The 7,500-nt window shown below is 35.4% G+C and overlaps 1 protein-coding gene across 1 annotated transcript in view; it reads left to right on the forward strand.

Annotated features, from left to right (window-relative positions):
* Nucleotides 1-4,385: 4,385 nt before the first annotated feature.
* LOC122258542 (major facilitator superfamily domain-containing protein 6) overlaps nucleotides 4,386-7,500 on the forward strand; it is a 106,297-nt gene continuing 103,182 nt past the window's right edge. Inside the window, exon 1 of the mRNA XM_086532210.1 lies at nucleotides 4,386-4,662. The gene's annotated coding sequence lies outside the window, so the exon portion shown is untranslated. The remainder of the gene's footprint in view (nucleotides 4,663-7,500) is intronic.

The raw sequence follows: 7,500 nt of genomic DNA on the forward strand, positions 1-7,500 counted from the left end.
ATCAGCAAAATTAATGCAAGGGATCAATATTTTTTATTGATATTTCATATATACAGGAAATATACAATCTCCTGTTCCAATTGCCCACTCAGTACTACTAACAGAGAAATACGAAGCTGTGAAAGCAGTTCTGGATTAAAATACAAGTCATCAGTAGCTTATATACATAGCCTTGGAGATGATAAATTTTCTCCAGAGGGAAATTAATACACCAAATATCCGTGTTTTATTATGGATATGGAACAGTAGAGCCAGGAAAAAAAAAACCCAGTGGGCTAAGTGGTTGAAGATCCTTTAGTCCAACCGGGAAGATTATCCTACCTCCACTTCATATCTAGTTTGGCATTATGAAGCAGTTTGTAAAAGCTCCAGGTAAAGGTGAGAATTTTTTTCACTCGAAATAGTGAACAACTTGCTGGTGAACTTCTAACAGTTGGGAGCAAAAAGGACCATAAAGCGGCACCATTTCCACAGTCAATTTAATAAGTTCCTTTCAAATTTGGGTGACACGAGTGACAAAGCAAGGAAAACGTTTCCATCAGGACATATAAAATGATGGAACGAAAGTATCACGGGAGATGGGAGTTGCATATGATAGCGGACAATTTCTGGAACTTGACTCGTGGTCTTCCTGATGTTCAGCTCTTGAGAAAATCACCCAAGCGCACATTTATGGGAATTTGGGCATAAACAATGTGTAATTCTTCATTAGAAGTTTAAAACATTTTTGTTTTGATGAAAAAAAAACAATATTCAATTATTTTTGTATGCAATATCTTGTTCCCAATAAGCTGCATTTGTGAAAGACCGCAAAATTATTTGGATTCAGTATATTAACACCTTGGCGTAATGGCGGTAAATGGATGTCATTTTCGGATTCTGTGTCGGAAAACCCTTCGTTCAGGTCCAAACTTTCAGACAAAATAATATCTTTTGTTGTTCTGTGTTGCCAGTGCAAGGAAACATACAACATTAACTCGCAAAACACGACCAAAACACAGAAGAATTCAAGATGTACAGACAGCATCTCAATAACAGAGAAGGATGCTGTAAAACATCTCCGAATCTCAAACACTTTCCTGTCACTAACTCAAAGAAAAAAAAGGTTAAAGAAAACATGGAAGCTATTCAAACACCTTTATTCAAAATCTCAATGTTAGAGGTGAAGCGCTCGATTAATAAAAAAGAAAAGAAAATCTACCATAGCCACGAGGAAAGAAACAAAAGAAGTGACTCATTGAATTTTGGCGGGAAAGAACCTGAAGACAGCGCGCGGCCAACCACTCAGTACTCGATTGCTTCCACACTTGTAAGCACATGCCATAACCTTGATTCATTATCTATTGATGCGATTGCCAGCTGTGCCTCTGATTACTCGGGATGATTGGGTATGGATTTCAAAGGATACTTCCACCCTAAGATTTTTTAATTTTCTTTCATGGATCGCTTCGCCGTTCTTTAACACTGAGGTTTTAGGTAAAGGTGTTTGAATAAACTGCTATGTTTTTAACTTCTTTTTGAGTTAACAACAGATTCAATATTCTAGGCTATTGCGATGCCCATACAACCTGACTTCTAAGTTTCAATATATATATATATATATATATATATATATATATATATATATCCATATAAGTATTAACTTATACATATCTGTCTATTTCTCTCTCTCTCTCTCTCTCTCTCTCTCTTTCTATCTCTCTCTCCTTATATATATATATATACATATATATATATATATATATATATATATATATATATATATACATATGTATATATATATATATATATATATATATACATATATATAAATATATATGTATATATATACATATATATATATATATATATATATATATATATATATATATATATGTGTGTGTGTGTGTGTGTGTATACATATATGTATATACATATATATATATATATATATATAATATATATATATATATATATATATATATATATATATGTGTGTGTGTGTGTGTGTGTGTGTGTGTGTGTACGTGTGTATGTATGTATGCGTGTATGTGCGTGTGTATTTTTTTCTTACTGAACTGGCCAACAGCAAAAGCCAAATTGGCGCACTTAATTGGCGCCGGTCCAAGGGGGAAAGGGAAAGAGGAGAATGATTTATGGAAAGTTGATGAAGCAGTATGTAAGCTTCCGGGAAAGAGTAGAGGGGAACGTTGCACCAAAAGGATTGACTGAGTTTACAGGTTTAACTGTAGGACGTCCGAAGGAGAGTTGATATATATATATATATATATATATATATATATATATATATATATATATATATATGTATATATATATATATATATATATATATATATATACATATAACTATGTAAGTATGTATAATTCAGAAGATATAAGAAATTTAAATGTAAATGGCAATAGCTACATAAAGAGAATCACTTATAACATAGAATCACAACCAGGCGTATTATTTTAAACATAATCAACCCATGTATTTCACTCACAATCTACCTTCTCCGCAAAGATTCGCTCCCTGTTAAAAAGAAAATCATCTGCGACTATCCCTAAATTATGTTGTGCTCCATGAGACTTAAGTATATAATGTAATAAGTATTATATAAAAATCATGTGTTCGTAAAGGATTTTCAGAGAGGATGAAGGTACGTTAAATAATCCTAGTCAATATATAATATATATATATATGTATATATATATAAATATATATATATATATATATATATATATTTTTTTTTTTTTTTTTTTTTTTTTTTTTTTTTTTTTTTTTTTTTTTTTTTTCTTAAACAGTTAGGCCACCGATTTCCTTATCAATTTCCTTATCATTCAACATTCACTCGGTTTTCATTGCGGGTTGAACTACACAATTCACATGTTTGAATGACCGGTTTCCACTCGAAATGCAGTCACTGATTTGAGATTTCCCTGCGTGTTATAGTCATGGCTTAATAGAGCTCTAAGTGGCACGGTGTTGAGTCTCAAGTGCTGCCAGGCTTCAGTAGGGCGAAGCTTAAGTGTATAAAGAATCAGAAGACTGTGATGATACGAGCTGTTTTGTTTCATTCGGATAATTGCAATATTATTAACCGAATTATGTGCGTGGTTTGAAGCTTCTCGTGTTACTTTTTTTGTTGGTTATATCCATTATCAATCCATCCACATCCTTATGTATTTGAAATGATGATTTTTTTTGTATATATCGTCTATCTATCCATCTAATGATTCAGAAACATTAGATCCCCAATAACTTTTTTTCAATGATCCCCAATAACTTTTTTTCAATGATCCCCAATATCTTTTTTTCAATGATCCCCAATAACTTTTTTTCAATGATCCCCAATATCTTTTTTTTCATATGTAAATCATGCATCCACGCCTTCCACAAGTCATCGCGGGTCTCGCCATGCGGGTGCCAAAAGGACTCTCACTCGAATTGAAGACAGCAATGTCCCCAATTGAAGTTCCAGTACTCGGCTCCTCTTGCTGTGAAGCCAGAGTGTAAGGTCGTGTGCTGGAGACTGGGTCGATCTGGCGGAATGGTCGTCTGTTAGTTTTTTTGACGTGGGTCTTACCGGATTAATAATTTGTTTGGGAGTAATAAAGGAATCGGAGTTGTACGAGAGGCGATATGATATGGTATGAGTGAGGTAGTCAGTGTAAGGTGTCGCCATGAGATGCACTGCGCACGGTGCCAAAGCATTAACGGTGCCGGCACGACTAAGGCTAGTGGTAGAAAGTTGAGCATTGCATATCCATTATGGCACAGCCGTCTGACCCTGTTAGCAGACGAATCTTGAATCGAGCAATGCGACCCGAGAGCAAACGGCATGCTCTTTCGGACCAATCAATAACTCGACAAGAATGCATCTTTATGCTATTCATTACTATATTTGTATATATGTGGGTTACATTAGAAAAAAAAAGGTTAGACGGCGGGATGCGAATTCGGGTACTATATGGCATCACCATAGGGGCTATAAATTCTGTTTGTGTGTGTCCGGTGTTCTGTTTGTGCATCTTGTAACAGAGACCGATCTTCCCGCTTGTGCAACTGAGTCAATGAAAGTTGTTAGGATTTACAAACTCACTGTAACGGACGATTTGTAGGTTATATTAATACAGAAATTATCCTGCTAGGTGGTAACACAACCGGCTCTAGGTGTAGTGAAAGTTAGTATCTGGCAAAAATATTAACGATTCTCACTTCTTAAACTGCATTAAGGTTGGAAAAGGATCTCCACACACCCAATCCATTTTTACGCATGGCGAAATGATAACGTCATGCATGGTAAGGTTCAGCCGAGGAATAGCTGCAGGTGTAACGCTAGAAAATGGCTAAGTAGCAACCGAGCAGCTGATAGGTTGGGGTACAATGACCGCTTGCCTCAGTAACACACATGCTGTGGAAGGGATAAGATACAGCTCTTGCGCTCTCCTGTGTCTGGTGTTTCATTTATCACTTTGCTTTTTATGAGTATCTGTGAAATGAATAAATGTTATTAAACAAGTTATAGAAAATTATTATCACACGTGAGTAACAGTCCGAGTGTATTTTTAGACACGTTAAAGTAATTGGAAAAAAGTAACTATAGTATTAAAAAGCTAGTGAATTAATATGGATAAACGAAAGTGCGAATAGTGGAATCCGTAGAGAACCTGCTTCGGGTAAGTTAAGAATGAGCAACGTAATATTTTATGATTTTCAGGGATTTTGCATTTTAATTTGTATTTCGTCGTGCATTCTAACATCACTCAATTAACCAGAGAAGATATAGAGATGCTTATTTAACAGATAGTACTAAGAAATATCTAGAAAAATCCTAACGATTATATATCCACACAAGAAACCCAACTTTTACAGATACCCCGGACACTTCAACAAGAATTAACCAAAAAAAACACATCTTTTCCAACTATACCAACTTAACAAACCATCAACACAGTTCCCACATCATACACCCCAGTCACATACCATAAAATCAAAGAACAGAGAAGCACCAGAACGAATATATTTATAAGAACGAGAAAACTCTTATACACACCCCACGTGTCTCATGATGCCATGGTTCCAGTGACCGGTTTAACATGATGATGTGATGAGATGCGTAGTAGTGAGTGGGAAATAAGTGACGTGGGTGTGTGTTTGGGTGTGATGTAAGTGTGGGGGATTAAGGAGGATTGTAGGATGTGTATGAAGAGGTTTGGTCATGAACTTAGTGTATGTATGTATGTGTTTAATTAACGGCGCGAGCGAGAGAAACGAACGAGGTGGTGGGAACTTGCTAGAATAAAATAGTTATGTGATTATTAAAAAAAAGATAAATACATATGATCCAATTATATTAGAATATAAAGGGGATGCGGGAAATTTGTTGACAGTTTACAAAGATTTTAAAAAAAGGAGGAAAAAATGTCCTAATTATGACCTCTCGCTATCATGTGACTTACGCTTTCACTTTATTTTGCGTTACTCCTTCTGTGGTTCGAAGAGAGTGGTTCTGAAAGCATTTTTGTGTCTGAAGTTGCTCTGGTAAACTTCCTTTCCGTTTTGGATTTGGGTAACTACTTTGCGAAGTTCTGGGAGGTTGGTTTTCTTTTGTGGAGTTCTGGTGATAACTTCATTTTCTTTAATTAAGGGGCTATGATTTTCTTTGTCGAGTTTTCATATATATTTTTTTCTTTTCTTTTTCCTTCGGGAGTGCTAATAACTTCCTATTCTTTGTGGAGTTTTGATAACTTCCTCCTCTTCACGAAGTTTTGGTACTGATGTTTTTTCTGTCTGGAGTTCTGACAACTTCATTTTCTTTGTAGAGTTTTGATAAGTTTATTTTCCTTATGGAGTTCAGATAAATTTGTTTACGGAATTTTCATAACCTAATTTTCTTAATGTACAGTTCTCACAATTTCTATTTCTTTACGAAGTTTTCATATCTGTGATAATCATGTACTTGTAGTATCATGGTAAAATGTTGATGATGTTAATTGAATGATTATAAGAATGGTTGATGATAATAGCGGTGTTGAAGGTAATTGTCATCATAATATTGATGACAAAGGATGATGATAATGATAACAATAATAATAACAATGCTAGGATTAATAGTAACAACAACAATAATGATTATGATAATGACGTAATAATAATGATAATCACAATAACAATAGTGATAAAAACCAAAGCTGATGATAGTAACATGAGAACTATGAGCGTAACCTAGAATTTGTCAAAGAAATGACATAGATATTCTAAGGAACAGAAACCTCCCACGCTGGTTCAAAGTAATACCCAACCTCTGTTCTTTACAAACTTCTAAGACCCAAAGAATCTCTCCTTTGACGGGGATCCACTTTGTTGCATTGGAATAGCATGCATATGATATCCTGTTGCATCATCTGGTGGGCATAATGGTGCTTTTATTTAGTTGTCTTTTCGTTGTTTATGACGTGTGAGATGTGAACCTAATTTCCTCTGGCTTTTTTGGAATAAGCTGTTTATTTTGTGTTATCTTTTTCCCTCTCTATCCCGTGATTTGAGAACAGTTGAGAATTATTTTGGCATTGTTTTTTAAGAATCTTCTGCCCAGTAGCGCCTACGGAGACTTGGAGTTAGATGAATGTACTCCCGTATGTAGGCCTATTGATGAAAATGGGAGGTTATGAATACTAATTAATGACTGCGCTTTGAAAAAGAGTTTGGTAGATATAAAATATGTCAAAAAGTGATATGGACTGTATGAAGTTTTAGCAGTAAAACTTCATAAAGCATTTTATAAGACACGATAACAATATATTCGCACTCATCAATTCTCCTGAAAATAATGGAAATTTATAATTCAAATGCTTTTCCACCTTTATTATTTCCTGAAATAGAGAGAATTGATTATGAAAGTTATCCCTATTACCTTATGTACGGAGCTCTGATAACTTTCTTTTTTACTAACGAAATTCTGAGAATTTTAATAACTTTGTAATGTAGTTCGGAGAATTTAATTTTCTTTGCGGAGGTCTGATTCTGATGGATTAATTATGTATCTCACTTTATTCACTATAACCCCCCACCCCACCCCACCCCACCCAACCGCCATTACCTTACTCGCCTTTTTGCTGTCGGAATATAATCCTCACAGTCCACTCGTACGGGGCTTCCAACAGGACAATGCAAGGAGGGTTTCCGTCGCACCTGAAACACCCGGTTTTTGCCGATTGCCTTTTGCAACTCGAGAACAATTCCAGCGCTCCGTTGTACTCGCAGGCAAGCAAAGGTCATGCATGCATGGCGTCACTATGCTGTCGTTCTCCCCTGCCCTACCAGTCCGTGCTTGCACCAAGGACAGGCGAAACACGACCATAGAGATAGGATGTTTTGAGTGCAGGTGAGGAGGAGAAAGTATTGCGGATTCTCCTTTCGAGTGTTTGGATTCGATAAACAAGTCTTTTGTCATTTTTGTTGAGAGTGTTTTTGAAATTGTATTTTTTTGTGTTTTCTTTATGTTATTGAGAGAG

This window comes from Penaeus japonicus, unplaced genomic scaffold (assembly GCF_977035675.1).
Source record: "Penaeus japonicus unplaced genomic scaffold, GWHDUDI00000001_assembly GWHDUDI00000037, whole genome shotgun sequence".
NCBI lineage: Eukaryota > Metazoa > Arthropoda > Malacostraca > Decapoda > Penaeidae > Penaeus > Penaeus japonicus.